The sequence below is a fragment of the Canis aureus genome, chromosome 6 (genome assembly GCF_053574225.1).
Source record: "Canis aureus isolate CA01 chromosome 6, VMU_Caureus_v.1.0, whole genome shotgun sequence".
NCBI lineage: Eukaryota > Metazoa > Chordata > Mammalia > Carnivora > Canidae > Canis > Canis aureus.
In genome coordinates, this window is record NC_135616.1 from 66,425,482 (window position 1) to 66,448,589 (window position 23,108).

General features: G+C 43.4%; 1 long non-coding RNA gene across 3 annotated transcripts in view; it reads right to left on the minus strand.

Annotated features, from left to right (window-relative positions):
• Nucleotides 1–252: 252 nt before the first annotated feature.
• LOC144315242 (uncharacterized) overlaps nucleotides 253–23,108 on the minus strand; it is a 35,757-nt gene continuing 12,901 nt past the window's right edge. For 2 of the 3 annotated variants that reach the window (XR_013380988.1, XR_013380989.1), the window contains 3 exons: nucleotides 7,282–7,370; nucleotides 2,892–3,127; nucleotides 253–1,435 (listed from right to left, as the gene is read on the minus strand). This is a non-coding gene — a long non-coding RNA (uncharacterized LOC144315242). The remainder of the gene's footprint in view (nucleotides 1,436–2,891; nucleotides 3,128–7,281; nucleotides 7,371–23,108) is intronic. The other variant, XR_013380990.1, reaches the window with a different exon arrangement.

Consider the following 23,108-nt stretch of genomic DNA (forward strand, 5'->3'; position numbering starts at 1 on the left):
ACACAGGTCTTAGAAAACAAGTCTGGGAGGAAATTTTGCATTGAAAAGAGCCTCAACTATGATGCTAAGACATTAAAGAGTCAAATTTACACATCTTTTTAATCACACCTCTTTTATGCTGAAATTATCCATTTCTAGCTTCTTTTATATATTTTTATTGGAGTTCGATTTGCCAACATATAGTATAACATGCAGTGCTCATCCCGTCAAGTGCCCATCACCCAGTCACCCCAACCCCCCGCCCACCTCACCTTCCACTACTTGTTCATTTCCCTGAGTTAGGAGTCTCTCATGTTTTGTCACCCTCTCTAATTTTTCCCACTCATTTTCTCTCCTTTCACCTATAATCCCTTTCAGCATTTTTTATATTCCCCATGTGAGTGAAACCATATGATGATTGTCCTTCTCCAACTGACTTCCTTCATTCAGCATAATACCCCTCCAGTTCCATCCATGTCAAAGCAAATGGTGGGTATTCGTTGTTTCTAATGGCTGAGTAATATTCCATTGTATATATATCCATCCTCCTTATTAGAAATCAGATGTCAAGTCTTGGAATCATCTTTTTATCACCTAAATTACCTTTCACCTGGTCATGTTCAATAATGAGAATGAGAAATACTGGAGTTCTCTGAAACAGGAGCGGGAGGACGCTGTCTCGCGTATATCTTCCTTCCTAGAGATAGGAAGATGTGTTAGGAGGTTGTCCCAATAGTTCACGGGTGGAATAACAAGGCTGGAACAAAGATGATGACTGTGGGAAGGGATGGAAAGAGAGGCATTCTGGAAGCAATCAATCAGACTGTGTCCTCATTGCCACCTCTTTGCCTCATCCTGGCTCTTTTGCCTTGTGCTGTTCTTCAGAAGATGGACCCCTGTGGACTGCATTTTCCAGGCAACCTTTCTGTCTGCTTCCAGTTGAGCCCAGCCAATGAGAGGCACCCCAGTAGGAGACTGGAGAGGGACTATATGGAGGAGAGAAGTCAGAGTATTTCCTTCTATGCCCCCTGACCCTTTACTTCCTCCTTACTTTGCCAAGGTTTCTGCATGGCTGCATTCATCTATGACCACAGCTTCAGTAGGGCAGTGCCTTTTCCATGACACTTGCTGGGGTCCTGCCCCCTGTATGGTTGGGATGCTATCCTATAGGATGAAATGGCCAATGTACAGTGTTATGTCCCCAGAGTCAGATAACCCAGGTCCCGGAGCCAGGAGGCAAAGGTGACAATGACTCCTCTTACTACCTAATAACACACTGTAGGGATTTTTTTTTTTTACTTCCTTTTGGGTCCACACGCTGATCATGGCAATGCTTCCCTTGGCCCACCTGTATTCCCCCACAGGTGTAGCAGGCAGGTCCCAGCATGCTGTTAAGCTTCTTCTCTGTCAAAGGCTTTTCTTCAGCATTGAGGGAGCTTGTTCCGCCCCAGACAATCTAGAAGTCAAAGAAAAGTTACTCTCTAGATGAAAACTGTCTGCCAGTGAGGGACAGGAGTAAAGTCCCAACCTCCCTGTTGCCTGTTAGGATGATACTTAAGTGTATTCCACACAATTTCTCAGAGGGTCGCCAGCAGGACCAAATCCAGTTGCCCACAGTAATCTGCTCATTAATTCACCCTTTATTGGCTTTTCTCCCTTCCTTGTCTCCCTTCCCCATGCCCTCACTCCTATTTTCTGGGATCACTGGGCAAATAAACTACTTGCACCCAGGATTCTGTCCCAAGGTTGGTTTGGGAAGAACCCAAACTAAGAGAGTGCACTTGGATCAAGGCTTCCCTCAGGGAACACAGTCTTCAATTGGAAGCTGAGCTCACCCCCAGCCACCTGGGGCTAAACGGACAGTCAGAGGGCAGAGGTGCTGAATGCCCAGGAAGTACGTTCCCCTCCCAGACAACTGAGAGTGTCCATCAGCCAGTCTTGCTCCATGCCTGAGCCCCAGGGATGGCAGTAGTTAGTGATTAATCATTCGATGCAACTTATTTAGAGACATTAGTGGCTGTGCAAGGCATGTACCTATTCTTAGATCCACTCCCTGCCCCTTCTCTGCTTTGTTCCTTATTAGAGAAGACTCATTTCCCAGGCTCCTTTGCCCTCTACTGGGCTCAGCCCATGGGGGCACTCATGCAAGACTCGAGGGTATGAGGAAGGGAGAAAGCCCGGTATTTCTCCTTTTCTCTCTCTGCTATGAGTGGCATCTCCAGCTGTTCTTTGTCTCCCCCATTACTCTAGCTCCCCCTTGACTTGCCCTCCTTCCATGGTCCCAACTCCCTGGGGACACCCTCCTCCTTGTGTCCCGGGGGCAGCAGCTTCCTGCTGTGTAAGTCCCCAAGCTCCCCACACACACACCCTTTGTCTCTTTAGCTCTTCCATTGTCTGGATCATTAAATATGATCTGTTGAAAGACTAAACATGGTTTCTGTTTTCCTAACTGGGTCCTGATTGATAAAGTGACTTGTCCAAGATTACACAACTGGTAAGCGGTAGAGTAGAATCAAACCAGTTCTGCTGACCCTAAAGCCCTTCCCTCTGTCCCGACTGTGCCATTCTGCCACCCTAATTGCCTCAGAGGATTCCAAGCCTAGACATCTTACCGATGCTTCTGCTATTCACTGGAGCTGTGTACCTGTTCCTGGGAGGCAAGGTGTTCATACTTGGATTCAAGGGTTGTTGTGTTAGTGACCTGAGTAGCCTGGCTCAGAGCTCATTTAGGATCTAAAACACAGCAATTACCAGGCCTGGAAGGAAGGTCTCACTTTGTTTTTGTTCATTTTCTTATTTTGTTTATGTGCAAGAAAATCTCAAGTCAATTTAGAGGTGCTCCTGCCGCATCCGACCATATACAAATAAATACCCCTCGAACATCCTCTGGGTTTGAAAGAGAACTTACTTACCCAAGAGTTGGAGTAAGGAAAAGATACTGTCTCAGCCAGTGTATCTGCTGGAACGTGAGGCCTACTCCATGCCACTGTCTCCGGAAGATTACATAACAGCACCCAAGGACCCCATCATAATTGGCTTGGGTGAGTCCTTTCCCCAGCTCTCTTGCTGAGTGGAAATGATGAGAAATAGCATGTTCCCAGCTCCTCTCATGTAGCTCCGTGTGAACCTGGGCCTGATGTGCAACACACTGTGGAATAATGAGATTTCCTCCAACATGAAGAGGTTACATAACTGGAAATAGGCCCATTAACCATAACAAAACAATCAGGGAGGGTCAGAAAGACAGCTCTGTTCTGAGCTATCCATCCTGGTTCTGAGGAGTGTGGGGGTGGAAATTAATAGCCCACTAAAGTTGCACTTCTCAATTATGCAACTTGACTATCCCCTTAGCAGAGCCAGGAGGCTGGGGCACTCTGGAGGGTGAGGGGTGGGGGTTTTTCTTCCTCCATTTCTCAGGAGCTCACCTGCTCTCCTCAAACCAGGCTCAGGCCTCGTCTTTCTACTACCCTCTCTGACCTCCCAGAACAGTTATTATCAGCACTGCTGGCCCATTAAATACTTCTACCTGCCTCAGAAAGGGATGTAGGAAATGGTCAGAAAGGGTGATCATTCCTACATTTCAGAAAGAGAGAGAGAAAATGAGAGAACAAGAAAGCTCTATACGTCCTAACAACAGCACAGAAATAAATAATGAGCTTTAGTCACCAACCTGACAATGGAATGAGCTTTGGTACCAAAGCCCATATCCAAACCAGTCGTTACCAAAACTCTGTCAGAGCAGGTGGATGACAAAGGATTGCCTCACACACATATGCACACTCACTCTCCACAGACAAAAGTGAAATTAGACACAAGCAGAAAAGACAAATCAATACTATCAGTAAGATAGCTTGTTAGATATTAAAATCTCCCAAGGACATTTCGGGCACCCACAGGGCTGTCAATTAATCCTCCAACTCTTGGTTTCAGTTCAGGTCATGATCTCATGGATTGTGAGATTGAGCCCCCCAACGAGGGTTCCCTGCTTAGCAGGGAGTCTGGGATTCTCTCCCTCTGTCCCTCCCCTCACTTGCACTCATGGGCTCTCTCTCAAATAAATAAATATTTTAAAAAAATAAAAATAAAAAAACAAAATCCCCCAAGGACATTTTAAAAGCTCATTCCCAGTTCCTGTCCCCAGAAACTGGGCTTTAGTGGTCTGGGGTGGAGTTTGGAGATGACAGCTGGCCCACCAGGCAGCCCGGCTCTGGGCCTAGCTGAGGTAACCACTAATATCCTCTCAGGAAGGCTTGCCTGGGAACACTTTCTCCTTCGTTCATACAAAAGGTGGAAGCCCTTCAACTCCATTCACTCCCAGTGCAAGGCAGTTCCAAGAATGAGAAAGAATTTCCCAAGATGAGGAGACATCATTTGAGATTTCAAGGTTCACACGTTTTATGTATCAAGCACTTCTGTAACATACCTATATTCCAGGTGCTGTTCTAAACACTTTACAAATGTTAATTCATATCATTAATGCAACCCTTATCCCAATTCTCTGAGGCAGGCACTATTATTATAACCCATTTACAAAAGGGGGCAAGGCACAAAAGGGTCAATGATTTGCATAACATCATGCAATTAAGTGCTAGAGTCGGGATCTCAACCCAGACAGCCCGACTTCAGAAGCCACATACACACACACACACACACACACATGCACACACACACACACGTGTTTGTTTGCTGCACACAGGCCATTTGGAAACTTGTGTTCAACAAAACTGAACTCCTTGAGGCAAGAATGCAATGTTAGTCACCTGGCCCTCAGAGCAAGCCCTCAGTAAACATCACTGGATTGAGGGCCTGCTCTGTGCCAGGCTCTAGGCTAGATATTTTCACATCGAGTTCCACATTAGCCCTCACCAATCTTGTTTCAAACATGCTTCCTCATTCTCTTTCTTTCTCCCTTATGGAAAAGTGACAAGTCTCAGACTAGAAGATTTTCACAGGCACATCCCTGCCATGCTTTTCAGACTGCTTCTGCCTCCCATCTTGTGGGATCCTATGCCACATTTTCCTTGACAAGAGGAAAGAAAGGGTAATGGGAGGTCCTAACATAAGAGGGGAATGGAGATTCTGGCCTGAGTCAGATTGAAGATTTCTGAGGGATCTCAGGTGTGGGACCTGCCACACCTGACTGCAGTATCCTCAGCAAACCCAGGCACCCTGACTCACCTCTACTTCACCTCTTGCCTGTTGGTGACCGGTGTGCTTTTACCACAGGCAGATCCTTTTACAGGATTAGGCAAAGGAGCGTCTGAGCAATGACCCATGGGTGAATCTAAAGTTACTCTTCTGCCCTGTTCAGAATGCTACCAGAGCACCTTCTACCACCAAGATATAGTGTAGATTCCCCTGCCAGGCTTCCAGACATTCCCTGCCCATACAACAGCCTCAACACACTCTCAGCCCTCTGCATTCCAGTACCTGATTATGGCCTGCTGACCAGTCACCTTGTTTCTATTTATGCTCGCCCCAGTCTATTCTCAATGCAGCACCAGTGCAATATTGCTTAAATGTAAGTCAGACCATGCCTTTCTTCTGCTCAAGCCTTCTGGGGGAGGCAGAATTCTAAGACGGTCCCCAAGATTCCTCCCCCTGGTGTGGGTGGGCCTGGTTTAGTCAGGTGAGCAACCTTTAAAAGAAGGTCTAGAAGTCAGAGACAGAGGAGTCAAACAGCAGAGATGCCCTCAAAAGTAGCTATACTGTAATGAGGGCAACGTGGTAGGAAAGTGGTTGCAAGTGGCCTCTGGGAGCTAAGAATGGCTCAAAGCTAATAGGTGTCAAGAAAGTGGGGATCCAGGATGCCTGGGTGGCTCAGTGATTAAGCATCTGCCTTCAGCCCAGGGTGTGATCCCATGGTCCTGGGATCAAGTCCCACGTTGGGCTCCCTGCATGGAGCCTGCTTCTCCCTCTGTCTCTGCCTCTCTGTCTCTCATGAATAAATAAATAAATTTTTTATAAAAAAAGAAAGTGGGGATCTCAGTCCTACTACAACAAGGAACTGAATTCTGCCAACAGTCAGTGACCTTGGAAAGGAATCCCAAAGCTCAGATGAGACTGCAACTCCCACTGGTAACTTGACTCAACCTACTGAGACCCTGGGTGAAGGACTTGCTGAAAACATGCCAGAATCATGACCCTTGGAAATGATGAGATAATAAATGGATGCTGTTTTAACCCACTAAGTTTGTGGTGATTTGTTACACAGCAGAGAAAACTAATATACCCTCCATGCTCCCCCTCTCACTCAGACTAAAAGTTTGAACCCACTCTGAGCCAGCCACATAGACCAGGCATACACTCAGAGCTCTTGAACCTGCTGTTCCTTCTGCCTGCATGCTCTTCACCAAAGATCTGCATGGTTCCCTATCTCAGTTCCTGGAAGTTGGTCCTTGCACCCACTCCACCCTGCTGACCCTCTGCAGCATTCTTCTTTGCTTTACTCTTCCCCAAAGCTCCCTGCACTTGCTAATGTACCACAAGTTCACTCATTTATTGTCTCTTGCCACAAGAATGGAAGCTCCCCAAGGACAGTGATTGTTTTTATTTCTTCTGTTCACTGCAACATCCCAAGCACCAAGTAAATACCCGGTACTTCTTTGTTGAATGAATGAATGAGTCTCCTTGAGTCCCAAATGTTCTGTTGTGTGGAAATTATGTACTTTTCAAGGCCTAGAAGAAGTCCCATTTTCTTTATGAAGTCTTTCCTTCTCCAGCCTCATATACCTCCAACCTCATAAAATAGCAATTGTCTGTGTCACAGTGCTCATTTTGCAGCTAATTATACCCAGAAGTTTTTATGGGGCTTAATCATTGCTTCCCAGATTTAAGCCTCCTGTCTTCCCCCAGCCCCACCCTGCACTAAGCAGTGGACTTCTTGAAGGCCATTTATTTATTTAAAAATAAATGCCCTTCATTTATTTAATAAATAATGTATACAGCACCTAGAAAGTACCAGCCCTTGATCTCATGACCAGGGGTGCTAGGCACAGTCCATGATCCTGTGGAAGTTGCAATCTAGTGGTGAGGGTCAGGGTGGAAGTACACTGTTGTAGTATGTTCCTTAAAGCAAGGTACAGAACTGAGCAAAGTTGTTCATGAAATACCTATTGACTGGTTGATTGTTTGAAACTGGTTGAGCTCTTTGTATGTCTGAGTGGAAGGGGTAGGAGTTGAAATTGAAATGGGGGATGGATAATGTATTAGTCAGCATTCTCCAGAGAAGCAGAACCAATAGGAGAGAGAGAGAGAGAGAGAGAGAGCAAGAAATATTTATTATAAGGAATTGGCTCACACCATTGTGGAGGTGAGAAATCCCACGATCTGCTGTCTGGAGGCTGGAAGCCCAGGAAAGCCACAGGGCAGTTCACATCCAAACCTAAAGGCTGAGACAGAGGAGACAATGATGTAAGTTCCATTCTGAGTCCAAAGGCCCAAGAACCGGAAGCACTGCTGCCTGAGGGCAAGAGAAGATGGATGCTGGAGCAGAGAGCAAATTTACCCTTCCTCCACCTTTTTGTTCTACTCAGGTCCTCAAAAGATTCGAGGATACCCACCCACATGGGTGAGAGCAATCTGCTTTACTTGGTCTATGGATTCAAGAACTAATCTCTTCCAGAAACACCCTCCAGACATACCCAGCTCTCTGGGCCTCCCTTAGCCTAGTCAAGGTGACACATAAAACTGACCATCACGGATAGCATTAACAAGAAGTACATGCCCTCTACATGTTACATGAAATTCTAAGAAGTAGCTGTATCTAAGATAATGAAATGATAAAGCTCTCTCTGTTTTAACTCATTTTGAGATCCCCACACATGTCACCAGAATGCAGGGAGCACTTCAGGGAAGTACATTGTTGGAAAGTGCTGCTATATTTGCCACAGTTCTCATGGGCTTCTCTTCCTGAGGGAGACTTACAAAAGGAAGGCTAATGAGCCAAATTACACTTCAGAAGGAAAATTAATGGAACAAATTACAGCTCCACTGCTGCAGCTGCTTTCAGGACCTCAACCTCTATGCATTGTCTCCTTCCACCACTGTCTGTTGTGGATGTTGAGATGTTCCTTCATCTTCAGTTAGCACCTTTGCTGGTTTCATGCTACTGGCATAACTTGGACCCTCGGATCTGAGGATCTGGCCTTATAACCTTACTCTTAGGGTTGCTGTACTTGTCCATTTACCATCACAGTTAAGGAAGGGAATACTAAAGATGCCCAAGGCATCGCTGCTCCCTGTCTCCATTGTGTAATAGCAGCTCTACCTCCCCAAATGATCAGGGTCAATAATCCTTGTCAAGATGGTGACTTATTACCTGCTGATCCCTGGACATGAAAAGCCTGAAGTGCCAAGTGGCAGCTGAAGTTGTGATTCAAGGCATTTCTTGCTGAGTCCCCTGGTGGAAGTGCTCCCACTTGGAGAAGGAGACCTATAGCCTTGCAAAACCCAGAATTGTATGCACAGAAGGCACACATTTTTATGTGGACCATTGTGAGTGAGCATAAGCAGGGCCATTCCTGCATCCTTCTTGGTCCCTGGACCCGTGAATTCTTCTAATTTGAGATATAGCACCATAAAGGTCTTTGATTCTAGGTGTATGTTGTATCCTAGAGTACGATACCTCATATTCAAAAATATCACCTCTGAGGGACACCTGGGTGGCTCAGTGGTTGAACATCTGCTTTTGGCTCAGGGCGTGATCCTGGGACCCAGGATCGAGTCCCGCATCAGGTTCCTCTCAGGAAGCCTGCTTCTCCCTCTGCCTATGTCTCTGCCACTCTCTGGGTCTTTCTCATGAATATATAAAATCTTTAAAACAAAAACAAAAATACCACCTCTAAGCTGGAGCTTCAGCTGTTTCTTCAGTAGGCCACCCCAAAGCTCTACCATCCCATTGGCTTCTAGCTTGTTCAGGATGTGATATGACCAATATATTCCATGATGATGGATATACTCCTGTATCTCCCTTTCTGTAAAGTGAATATCCTGATCTGATGTAACTTTATGTGAGATTTGGGTACATCCTCAGATAGTGGCATTGGCAGGAAAAGCAAACGTATGCTTGGAATGAGTATCTATTCACGTCAGAACAAATTGCTGGTCTTTCCAGGGTAAAAGAGACTCAATGTAGTCAACTTGCTACTTGGAAGAATGGTACCAAGTTAAGAACAATCACTGGTTTCTCTTGCTGTAAAGTTGGACATTTGGTAGCAGTAGCAGTTAGATTAACCTTGGCAAATGGAAGCCCAGCTCAGTATCTGCCACCACAGCCACTTCTTCTTACTCTCATCATACCAGCAGTGTAGTGGCTCATGACAAGAGCTGAACTAATATCAACTGTCTGGGTCATTTTATCTACTTGTTTGGTGTCTCTCCCAATAGATGCACTCTAATGGGTGTTAACATATGACACAAAGATATTTATAGTTTTTACGTGTTCCCACATACCCATCAATATGCCTCTACCCCAGATATCCTTATTCCCAGGATTCCAGTCTTTATCCTTTTAGGTCACTGATCAGTTGGTCAGATTATTCATCACTACCTGTAAATCCATATATATCCTGGAGCTACCTCTCTTTCCACACAGAATGGATGGTCAAATGTAATACTTGGAGCTCCATCCGTTGGGAGGTTTTCCCTCACTTCTGTCTTTCCAGGCTATCCCTGAGGGAGGCTGTAGTACAGCTACTGCACATATTTGGCTTAAGTTCACACTAAACTCACACATCTATAATCAAACATTGAGCTTTTCCTTCTCTGTCAGCTAGTCATAAAGGATTCTCCCATAGGGCTATAAGTGTGAGCCAAGAGAGGGATCCTGTTGAAATTATGGTAGATAATGTGAGATCTGAACTACCTGTTTATGCAGCTTGCATGTGTCATCTAGTTCTAGTCATATTCTATCTGATGTATCATTTCCACCTTACAATGAACTATATCCATCGCAATTAGACATTTTGGGACTGGAAAAATGACCACAGGTTGGTCCATAAGACTCAGCAGAAGCACTGAGATCTGGACCTTGGCCAGAACTTGATTTACTAGGTGGTCTTTTTATGCCTACCTTAACCAGGGGACCTTGGTGATATTTCAGGTATCTGAGTATCAGTGTCAACTCAAACTCTATGTTTAACTATCCATAAAATATTTGGGTATTTTCCTTTCCTCAGGGTATACCTATGAGAGTAAATCATTATAGATCTTTTTGGAGAAAAGGAGTAGTAAAATCATTACTACAAATACTTGTGGAGGTGTTACAGGATCCTTCCTCCTGGGAACATGGCCTCTCCTTCAATCAATGGGTCCTGTGTCTGAAAACTAGCTCAGATCTAAGAACCAAGTAAGGAACTCTTATTTTTTGTGGGATAACTTTCCAGATCATTTATCCTTAGTTTCTTTGGCTGACACAGGTTGAGTAGTATCCTTGTTTGCTGCTCATATATTTTGCTCCTACAGATACAGTGCTCCATTAACCACCTCCACAACTCTTTGAGGGTCAGGTCTCCTTGGCTATCACTCTGAACTTGCTGCTCACTATAATAATTGTATCCACAATAATGACATTACAATTATTGCATCCATAAATAGCTTCTGAAGGTTACGGACTGCTTTTGACCTCTGCTGTGCTGGAGTCCTATTTCCTCTGCCATCAATGAGCCTAGTTCTGTAATGGTGTCTCCTACCACTAGCTCTGGCCCATAGAAGTGAATCATAGAATCAAACAGTGATGTTGTTTCCTCTCTGTCTCTGCATTCTTTAAATGGTATATCTTTATCTAATTGGTTTTCCAGCCTCGCTTGGTATATACATTCAGCATGTCTGCATACCTGAGTCTTTAAATTCCTTCTCTACCATTTATGATGACAATGCTGGCATTTTGACCTCATGAAGGTAGGCCATCAGTTTTGTATGCTTCTAAAAGCCATTACAGCAGAAGTTTATACCATCTGATTAAATTATATGTCCTATGAGCATTTCCAAATCAGTGTTTTTCCCTATTCAATCTTACATTCTGGCATTCATAATTAAGCACTCTCAGAATCTAGTCTAGTGTACTCCTCTGACTCCTTCCAGTACATGCTGGCTTGATTTGGGAGATAGTCCCTTTCCTCTCCCTTTTAAGTTAGCATGTCCCTGACTGGGTTGTTTTGTGACTTAACTCTAGTTATAGGCCCAATGGCTAGGAGGAAGCAGGGACAGATCCTGAGGGAGAAGGAACACATTCTGTCCTGCAGGGAAGAGGCCTTTGTATCGTCTTCAAGCAAGGATGGGAGTGCTAGCTTTTAACAGGGATGGTGGCCATATTCCACAGGCTCAGAGAGTTCAAAGAAATCTACGAAGTTGAGTTGGGGGATATTGACCCAGATATCCATATTTCAGGGTCCTATCCTTTCCAAGCCAGGGTCCTGACCTTGGCAAAGTGGATCTGCTACGTTTGGGAATTTAGCCTTCTTTGGAGATCAGACACTCTGACCATTAAGTACTGGGCCTTAGCCTCCACTTTCTCTGTGCTTCCTCTGTAGGATGAAAGCTTCTTTATATGAAACAAGGAGGCTTTCACATGGTTTGAATTGGATGTTAACTGTTCTTGGTCTCTTGTTTTCTTTTTCTAACACTTCACAGAGCTTACCAATAGCCATCTGTGGAAGCACAACAATGTCCACCCCCCTCGAAGATTTCTATGTCCTAATCCTCAGAACTCGCGAATATGTGACCTTACATGGCAAAAAGGACTTTACAAATGTGAATAAGATTAAGGACCTTGAGATGGCTCCCCTAAAGCCATCTAGGGTTATCCTGGATTACCTAGGTGAACCTAATCTGAGTCCTTAAAAGCAGAGAATCTTTTCAAGCTGCAGAAAACTAGAGATGGCAGAATGAGAAGGACTCCATGTACCATTACTGACTCTAGAGGTACACTGAAGAAACTATGAGGCAAGGAATATAGTCAATTACTAAGAGCTATAAAAAGCAAGGAAGCAAAACAAAACAAACAAACAAAGCAAGGAAGCAGATATTTCCCTAGAGCCTTCAGAAGGAAATGCAGTCCTACCAACTTATACATAGGTCAGTTGAGACCTGTGTCTCACTTCTGACCCATAGAATTATAAGATAATAAATTTGAATTGTATAAGCCACCAAGATTGGGATAATTTGTAACAGCAGCAGTAAAAAACTAACACACAATCCAATTGTGTTTATAACATTATTTCCCTCATATTTTTCAAACACCTGATGTATAGCACCAGCTAGTACATTTTCTTCTACTGGTACACCATCCAATTCACCGCTGATGAAAGTTAACCACTGGAATTGCACTAGGGACCCTCTGTGCCTACCTAAAACCAATGATGGGATCCTCATTGTCAAATAGGAGGTGAATGATACAGCTCCAAAATTCCCTCTTAGTACATGCTTTTATGGAATGCTCCTAAAGAAGCTATTGCAAGTTGGGTCATCAAGAAAGCAGACTGTGTAAGAAAGAGTTTACTGTTTAGGAACATTATTAGGGATTACTACTCCTACCAATGGAAGGGAAAGGGATGGGGCAGAGGGAAAAATAGCTTGACAGTCTCAGTCAACTCCACAGGGAGCTCTAAGGCTGAAAAGGTCCAACAAAGTTATCCCACAGTGGAGGAAAAAAAAGCCAAGCCCCAGCATTTTTAAATAATTGATCAATTTAATCAATGTAATAACTGATCAATTATTAGATATGGTCCACTCCTGAAAAGACAATCTGGAAAGGCTCTCTGCAGTTGGGACTATTCATGAAGGAAATGACAGCTGAAGAATACCTACTAACCACACTCCCAGAAGCTGATCCAACAAGGCCTTCTTTGAAGATGGAGGTCCATGTCCACCACAGGCCCCTCTCCCTTCTAAGCAGCCAGTCTTATGGATTTACAAGGCAAGAGATAATATGTTTTCTTTATCAGGAAACTGAGTCATGGTAAAGTCCTAGAGATACTGATATCTGGGGGTCTGTAAGGAAATTGGCAATAGGGAGGCCTACTAATCAACAAATCTCTGAGAAGTTCCAAAAAGATTTAGTACCTCTCTCCTATATATGAAAAGTTAGCCAAAAATTGCAAGACATTTGAATAAATCCTTAAACATGGCAGAGAAAATCCAAAACAAACAAGAATTTAAAAAGGTATTCAGAGTTAAAAGAGACGCTGAAAGAAGCAGAAGAAAACATTTTTTTAAAAGCTATAATTGTGTCCTCAGGGAGATAAAGATATTGCATTCATGAAACAAGATTATAACAGTGGGGGGGAGTAAGATTGACTTATTGATCTAGGAAAAAGAAAGAATTTTTGGAAATTAAAATACAATCAAGGAGTAAAAATTTCAGCAGAAATGCTAGAAGTTAATGTTGAGAAAATCTTCCAGAAAAAATCAGATCATTCCAAAAGGGCAAAAATCTGAATAATAGGAACTTCCAGAAAGAGAGAACAGGGAAAAAATTATCAAAACAAAACTTTCCCTGAACTGAAAGGCTTAAATTTCTAACTTAAAATAGCCCACTGCATGCTTATCTGAGGGTATGAAAAATAACCCAAATCAAGGCATATCATTTAAACATAAGAACATTGGAGACAAAGACAGTATTCTGAAATCTTTCAGAGGGAAAATTAGATCACATACTAAAAAAAGAAGTAAGAGTGGTACTGAACTTGTATGCAACAACTTGAGAATATAATAGAGCAATGCCTTAAAAATCTGGAAAGTAAAACTATCCAACTTAGAATGCTATACTCAACCAAACTATAAATCAAGAAGAAACACTAGATATAAAACAAGAATACAAATCAGGCATTCAAAACTTCTGCAATTTTATCCCTCATGCATTCTTTCTTATGAAGCTACTAGAAGATATGTCACACCAAAAAGAAAGAATAAATAAGAAAAAAAAAAAGACATGGGATCCAGAAAATAGGCTCCAACACAAGAAGGAAGCAAAGGGAATTCCCTAAAATGATGATAAATGTTAATAGCTACACAGTAGAACTAGCAAGAAAGCTGATTAGAGAAGATATTCAGCAATCTCTAGAAAACTTTCCAAAAGAAATAATTAGATGGAATGATAGATTTCACAATATGATTCACTGTACTGCAATAAGATTTAGAGGTTTGTAGGGTGAGAATTGATTAATGATAGGTAGTATATTAGGGTAAGCTGATCTATAAAAATAAACATGTCTCCAAAAACTCAGTGATTTAAAGAAAAGCTTATTTATTTTTGGTGTAACAGTCCTGGTCAGGCATTGAAGTTGGTTGAATAGTTCTTGCCATGCATTCATCAGTGGCCTGGTTAATGGATGCTCTGCCATCTTCAAGACATGCCTCCGAAGGACACCCTCATTGTCACCTTCCCAGTTAGCCAGAATAAGGGGTGAAAGGAGCATGGAGGAGACTGGAGGATGTTTTTATGAGCCAGGCCTGGAGACAGCCTGGCTCCATATCACTGCCACTCCTAGGACACTACTTAATAGGAAGATAGACTGGGAAAGGTAGCCAAACTGAGACCCAAAGAAGGGGGAGAATGGATTTTGGTGGAGAGCTAGCAGTTCCTACTTTCAGTACAGAGAGAGATAGGATCCACTTTGGGGGGTAGGGGACTGAAGCTTATATAATTGGAGGTAAGGAGACTTCTTTAATGAAAAGAATAGAAAACCACAAATACAAAATGTCTGGAGTCTCTATCAGGGCATTTGAAAGAGACCCATGCAAATAAGAAACCTTGAAGCTTGAACTCCACTAGCTTCATGGAAAATCTGCCCCTAGACATTATAGCAGCTACTAACACAGGCCCCAAAGAGACCCAGTGGGGCAGAAACTCAAATAAGATGACAGCCTATTTCTTTCTTATGGTAATGTAATCATCTTCAATCTCCAATTGTCCTTCATTCCTTGACATGTGACCTCTACCCAAGAGTCTTAATTGGCTGATCTTGCTCCTGCCATCACATCTGAATTTCTGCAAGTGAATGGAGGAAAGAGAAAGAGGAAGGTATACTCCTACCTTTAAGGGCATGACCCAGGTGTTGCCATATCTGCTCACTTCCTATTGGCAAAACTTAGCCACAGTGAATATACCCAGCTACAAGGGAGGCTAGGAACTGTAGTTGGATGGCTCAATGTACACCTACAAACTCTCTTACTCCAGAACAAGGGGAGAAAGGATGCTAGGGCACACGCTGGCTGTTTCTACCACAGGTACCTAGAAAACTAAAACTAAGCAGTTTATTATTCCAAGAGACATCTAAGTTATGTAATGAAGCAAATACAGTCATAATCACCATATGGCTTGGCTAGAAATAATTTTGCCTAGAAATCAGCACACTGATTTTTACTTAACCAAACATTGTAAGATAGCAATTGCGAGAAGATGGAGGGAGAGAATTGGATCTGTTGAAAGGGTCAGGGAAATGGATGGAAAAGCTAATCATTAATCTTAGTGGAAAGTCAATAGATATTGCCTCAAATTGAAAAATAAAGAAGGAGCAGTCTGCACATGTCATTTGGAAATATGGAGGCTAAACACCAGAATAAATAGCCATAAGAGTTGAAAGAAGTTGCCTCCAGGAATCTGAGACAGGAAGAGGTAGAATGGGGACTGATGATTTGCATTTTAATCCTTGCAGTGTCTTTAACTCTTAGATTCATATATATACATTACTTTGATAGAAATAAGAATTTCAGATATGGCATAGCTATAAAAGAGATGCTGCATAGTTAAATAATGTTTAAAGTTTTGCTAATTCAGATATTAGTAAGCCTAACTCTAACCAATTTTTTCAACTTTCTATCTCTATCTATGACTTGAACTCAGTGTTTCTAAAAATGTAATCAGCAAATCATCTAAATGAAAATAACTCAGGGAGTTTGTATTAAGTAGAGATTCCTAGACAATGCCCCTCAATAATTCAGCAATTCAGCACACTAAGGTTTGAGAACAACCTTCATGCTTCAAGCCTTGGCTCTAGCCAAGATTGTCTGTGTACTTGTTTCCACAAAATCCTTGGCATAGTCCTATCTTCAAACTATTCTATCCTTTCCAGGAATTCTACCCTCTTTACCCTAGCCCCCTCTCCTTTCCCAGATAAGCTCTTCCTGGTCTCTATCAAGTTCCTCTGATTATCATGTGACTGGTAGGTAGAAAACCACAAGGGATGCCAGCGCTGTCTGCTGACTCAACTCCAGTCCCATCTGTGCTCTATGCTGCTGCCCATCCTGCTTTATAATTGTCATTTTATTTAGTATGGGGCTGGTCCCCTCCTTAATAGTAGTTGGCCAGTTGGTTGATCAATTGAGTTATATATTCATGTGAGTTATATATTGAACTAGGGGATGTTATCCATAAAGCATAATGCTGACTTGACAGCTTAAAAGGAAAGCTTGCCTTTCCAGGTAGGCAATGTATTAGTTTCCTGTGGCTGCTGTATCAAAGCACCATTAACCTAAAACAACACACATTTATTCTCTCACCACTATAGAGGCCAGAAGTCAGAAATCAGCTTCATGGGGCCAAAATCAAGGCATTGGCAGGGCTGTGTCCCCTGTGGAGGCTCTAGAGAAAATCTGTTCCTGCTTCTTCTGGTTTCTGGTGGCTGCCAGCATCCCTTGGCTTGTGGTCATCAAGGCTATCATCTTCAAGTCTCTCTGCTCCATCTTCCCATCACTTTCTCCTCTGTGTCTGCATAATCTCCCTCTGCCCCCTTTATAAGGATATTTGTGATTTACGTAGGGCTCACTCAAAATATCCAGGATAATCTCCCCATTTTAAGATTCTTAACTTCATCATACCTGCAAAGAGACTTTTTTTAAATAAGATAATATTTGTAAGTTTCAGGAATTAGAATCTGATATCTTTGGGTGCCACGATCCAGCCTACTGCAGGCACTGTCTTAACCCACAGAACTGCCTCACCAACATATGCTTCCAAACAGCATTTGGTCAAAGTACCTACAGGTGGTTCTTATAGATCCATCTGGAAGCAGTGGATCCAACTCTGGCTACATATGAGAATCACCTGAGGACTTTTATAAACATGCCTTGCTCAGATTACATCAAATTAAAAGGATTCTGCACAGCAAGTTAACCATCAACAAAATAAAAAGACATCCTACTGAATGGGAGAAGATATTTACAAATCACATATCTAACAAGGGGTTAGTATCCAAAATATATAAAGAAGTCATACAACTCAGTAACAACAACAACAACAATGGCAAAAGCCAATTAAAAATGAGCCGAGAATCTGAACTGACATTTCTCCAAAGAAGACATACAGATGGCCAACAGGCATATGAAAAGATGCTTAACATCACTCTTCACCAGAAAAATGCAAATCAAAATCACAATGCAATAACACCTCTCATCTGTCTGAATGGCTAAAATTCAAAACACAAGAAATAACAAGTAGTAGCAAGGGTGTGAAGAAAAAGGAACCCTTGTGCACTGTTGGTGGGAATGAAAATTAGTACAGCCACTCTAGTAAACAGTATAGAGGCTCCTCAAAAAAATAAAAATAAAACTATCATATGATCCCACAATTCTACTACTGGGTATCTGTGTGAAGAAAATGAACACACTAATCAAAAAGGTATCTGTGGGGTGCCTGCGTTGCTTAGTCCATTAAGCATCTGACTCTTGATCCCAGCTCAGGTCTTAATCTCAGGGTCGTGAGTTCAAGTCCTGTATTGGGTACCATGCTGACTGTGGAGCCTACGTTAAAAAAAAAGATATATGCACCCCTATGTATATTGCAACATTATTTACCATAGCCAAGATATGGAATCAACCTAAGGTCCATCCATGGAGGAATGGATAAAGAAGATGTGATATATATACATATGGAATATTAGCCAAAAAAGGAATGAGATCTTGCCATTTAAAATAACATGGATGAAACTTGAGGGTATAATGCCAAGTGAAATAAGTCAGATAGAGAAAAACAAAAAGCACATGATTTCACTTATATGTGGAATCTACAAAACAAAATACACAAAACAAAATAAAATCCAGACTCGTGGATACAGAGAAGAAATTGGAGGTTGCCAGAGAGAAGGAGGTTTGGGAGAGTGCAAAATGGGTGGAGGGGATCAAGAAGCACAAACTTGCAGTTATGAAATAAATAAACCATGGGGATGTAATGTCCAGCATAGGGAATATAGTCAATAATATTCCATTAACTTTGTAAGGTGAAAGGTGATAACTAGACTTACTATGGTGACCATTTTGCAATGTATACAAATGACAAATCACTATGTTGTGCACCTGAAACTAATATAATATTGTATGTCAATCATGCTTCAATTAAAAAGAGGGAGGGACAGAAGAGATCCGCAAAGAAGAAAAGAGTACATATGAAAGTCCTGCAGAAGGAAGGAGCTTGGTGGCAAAAGCAGCTAACAAGAGGGGCTATGTGGCACAAGTGTAACTCAAGCCCAATAGCAAATCCCATGGCAGCCCTCCCCGGACTTTGCTTATAGGCCGTGGTGATGAGTAAGCATTTTATCCTAAGAGCAGTGGGAAGAGAACACAGGGATTTAAACAGCGGGTTCTCCTTACATTTGAAAAAGCTTACTATGAATTTCCATAGAACGTGGCTGGATGAAAAAAAAGACTGGAATCAGGATGACTACGTCAGAGGCTTCTGTAGTAGCTCCAGGGAGGGATGCTAGTAGTTTGGGCCAGAGAGGTGTTGCAGAAGATGGAGAGAAGTGGATGGATTCAAGATATATTTGGAGGTAGAATAGAGTCACACTTGGTGATAGATTCAATGGGGCAGTGGGCAACAGTGTCACTGATGGAGAAAAATGACAAGGATGACCAAAGGTTTCTGGTTCGGGATCTGAATAGTGACACAAGGACCAATGAAGAAAAGCACTGTTAGGGGGAAAGATACAGAATTTGGTTTTGGATATGTTAAGTTTGAGATATCTGTGAGTCATAGAAATGGAGAAGTAGGAGGTTATCTACACAAGCCTGGGACTGAGAAAGAGCTCCTGGTTGGAAATAGAAATTTGGGGCTCACTGAAATGGCATGCTAGAGCTGGCTTATACAAGCTTGGGAGAGCTGATTGTTCATTTTTCATGAATTATGTGAGCCTGTTGTTAAATACAGCCATTATTTAAAAATGAAATTGTATAAACATGATTTAAATAAATCATATTAAAGAATTACCTTCCTTAAGCCCTCACCCCCAAAGACTCTGATCCTATTGCCTGAGGTGGAGTCTGGGCATGGGTCCTTGAAAACTCCCAAGTGATTCTAATGTGCAACCAGGTTGGAGAACCACAACACAAAGTGTCTTGGGGCTCAGGAGGTGGCTCCAGGTCTCCTGTCAGCAGCCTGACCTCAGAGTCTCTGTCCTAATTAGTCAACAGACCCGGGAATCCCACTGGCCCTCTGAAGCCTGGATGTAGATTTAAGCTGACAGGAGAGAACCAAGCAGACAGGCTCAGTAGGGTTTGTTCTTTTCCAGTTTGGCTGCCTAGATCCCCCACCCCCCACTCCAGCCTGCTCCTTCTCCCAGAACTAGGCTGGTACCTTGATCCTCCCAGCCTAGTTCATGCTCTTCCAGTAAGAAGGGAATGAAAAGAAGACAAGGCCAGTGGAAGACCCCAGAGCAGAGGAATTATTGAAAAGCATGATTGTTAAACCCATCATGTTCTATCCAGGAAAAGAGAGTTTCATAGATCTCTGAGTATATACACCCTGGAACTGTCCCACTTCAGTCTCATTCCCCACATTCACTCACACACACACACACACACACACACACACACACACAAATGCACATGCAAACTCACACCGAGCTGCCTGTCAGTGGTTGGCACCCTGGCCTACCTCTGGGAGAACAGATGTACAAGAGGTGAAGTTAGCAACACAGGAAGACACCAGCCAATTGTTCTATACCATGCCCAGAATTCAAAGGAGTATTTCTCGGACTCCAATGATAGGGCAATGCCAAAGCCTAGAGTGTAGTCCAACTGCCTGAACGGTCCCAAGGCCATGTCACAGTTTTCTGGTAACAGGATCCATTTGGCCTGGCTACCATTTAAAGCTAGGAGACCATTACTGAAAGGTAGAGTGGTCACTCTGGGATTGGCGTCCTGTCTTAAGGCCATTTACTTAGTCTCAGACCCCCAAGGCCAAGAGTCTTCAGGGTTCAGAGTTTAAGAGCATGATTGTAGAGCATATCCTACCTTTGACTTTAGCCCACATGCTGGGATGCCATCAGCCCAGTGTGCCCATCTGAACTATACAAGGAGAAAGGCCTATATTGGGAAACCGGACTTTTACTCTCAACACACACATGTGTGGCCTGGAAGAAGTCCTCATTTCACATCTCTGAGACTCCAATTCTTTTCCTGCAAGATGAAGAATGGAATTCAGGATCCCTAGGTCCCTTCCTGAGCTAAGCTTTGGTCAATCAACTTTCTTACTTTTTTCTTTTTCTACGTAATATGCTGAGTTAGTTTGTCAGAGTTCTGGTACTTTACCAACTCTTGAAGTGTCCCTGCATCTGTTAGCTACCATCAGTGGATTGCTACTTACCAGCCACAAAGTCCTGGTGGCATAGAAAATTAAACAATGATATGGCTGTGTGGAGTGGCTAGGATAGGAGGCCTCCTCAGGCATCTGTAGATCTGCTGGCGGCTCTCCAGGCTGCTTGGCCAGGGCCCCTTAGCCGGGGCAGCTCTGCCCCAAAGGTCTCTCATCTGCCTCCTCTCATCAGCCAGAAGGCCAGCCCAGTCATGTTCTTGCCAGTGAGAGAGCAAGAGGGCGAGCAGGAATAAGGTCTCTTGAAGTCCAGGCTGGAAACTACAGTCACTTCTACTTTATTCTATTGGTGAGTATAGGTCACATGAATAGTCCCAGATTCAAGAAAGAAGGAAATAAAATCCACAGTCACATGGAAAAGGGCATGGATAAAGAGAGTGGGAAGACTGGGGGCCATTAATGTGATCTATCACAGCCTCTCTGGGACAAAAAAAAAAAAAAAAAAAAAAACCACCCAAGTCAGTCTAATAAACTTGAAGGAGGTTTTGTTAGAATCAGCTGCTTTCTACAAACATAGGGCTCCACATCTCCTTGATGGTATAGTCTGGGAGACAACACTTGACTACAGAGTTACCATCTTTCTCTGCTCCAAATCCCAGGGTCTAGCTTCCTGGGGAATGAGTCCAGGGTGAGAAGCAACTGGTCTTCATGGACCGATGGAGGAAGGGAGCAAAATCTGCAGGGCCTTGGGCCCTTTGAAGTGTCTCAGTACCTGATTTGATTAGAACTGAGGATGATGAATTTGATTTGGGGGTGGAGGAAGATCCAGAAAGGGGAGGTGGGCATCATCTCCAGGGGTGCTGCAAAGCTCACAGAACACCACCGTGGCTTGACCTCAGCGTCAGAAGACCCAGCTTCAAGCCTGGTTCAGCCAGGGCCTCAGGGAACTCATCTAAGCTCTCCAACCTCTGTTTCCACATCTAGGATGTGGAGCTGATAGTACGATCTTCAGAGACTCGGAATTAGGCCATTTCTATGAAACAGGCATGAAACAGGTATCTGCCAGTTTGTGACCCCCACCACTCTGTGGGCCCCAGCGCCTCTGCCCATATCTCTCTGGGGTGGGAGTGACATCTCCATCACCTCCCCAGACACTGCTGGTCCTGCTTCCCATACAGCATTCAGGCCTGGTGTGCTTTCTGTGTCAAGCCTCCACAGAAGCCCTCTGCACCATTTTAAACATTTGAGTGCTATTTTCCATCTCTCAGTTCTCAGGCTGTCCTTCCTGCAAGGCTGTGCCCCTGGCTGCTCCACTCTTGGTGGGTTTAAATTTGCCATCAACATCTCTTGGCTTGATTCTTCTGGTCTGTCCCAGCAGGTTGGCCACACACGCCCACACTAAAGGTCAGCTCTTGGATGGTATTATGGCTGAGCAGCTGGAAAAAGCCTCAGAAGCTGATTTCCCTTTCTCTAGCTACTAAATCATTCTTTTATCCACTGACTCCCAAGTGAGACCCTGGGCCCTAAAACGGGCTGTTCCTTGTCACTTCAGACAACAGCATCTTTTAAAATCTCATCTGGACTCATCTCCCTGAATAATCCCCACCTCCCTTGAGATGACAAACCAGCAAATCCATTCTGTTGGCCTTGCTGAGTGTCAAATGCTCACACTTGGAGGCCACAGGAAAAGAGAGGACTATGACCGGCAGTAGGGGGTCTCCCATATGGTATTTTTGCAGCCATACAAGCAGCCCCTGGTGCTCATAACTCCATACTGGCCTTCTCAGACCTTCCAGAAGGACCAGGGAGGGATGAATGCCTACAGTGAGTGTCTAGACTGGGGCCAGAGCAGTGAGAGAGGAGCCAACTGGCCTGACAGCCAGACCAGCTAACTGACCTGATCCAAAGATGGCTACCTGTCATCAGGGGTCTCTCAGACTCAGGCAAGCCTGTTATAACCAAACAAGGGGAAGGAGGGTGCCCTGAACCTTCTTTTACCCCAAGATCAACAAATTGAATACTTCTGTCCTCCATTTGATAAATATATATCTATTGAATCCCTGCCATGTGACAAGCAGAAATGGAACTGGGGAAAATGCAGCAGTGAATAAAATGGACACAGTCCCTACCCACATAGAACTCATTTGTGAAGAATACAAAACATAAACAGCTAAAGCAAGTAATAACTAAAATTGTTTCAGACTGTGAAAAATTCTGTCCAGGAAATAAGTACAGTGTGGTGATCAAGTCTGGCAGAGCAGAGACCTCTTTGTGATGGGTGATCAAAAAGGCCCTGTGGAGGAAGTGATAGATAAGCGGAGACATAAAGGATAAGGAGCAAGAGGAATAGCAGGCAGAGGGGCTGCATGTGTCAAGGCCCTGAGGCAGGAAGCACTTGGTACATCCTAGAAAGTATAAGAAGAGCCATGTAACTAAAGCAGAGCAGAAGAAGAGGAGGGCAGGAAAAGTTAGCAAAGCAGGCAGGCCCCGCTCACTCATGGTGGGAAGTCACAGAAGATGCCAGGTTTCTTTTAACCCATTGTAGGACCTCAAGCAATGTGGGTTGACATAGTTAATTTTTTTTGTATTTATTTAAACTCAATTA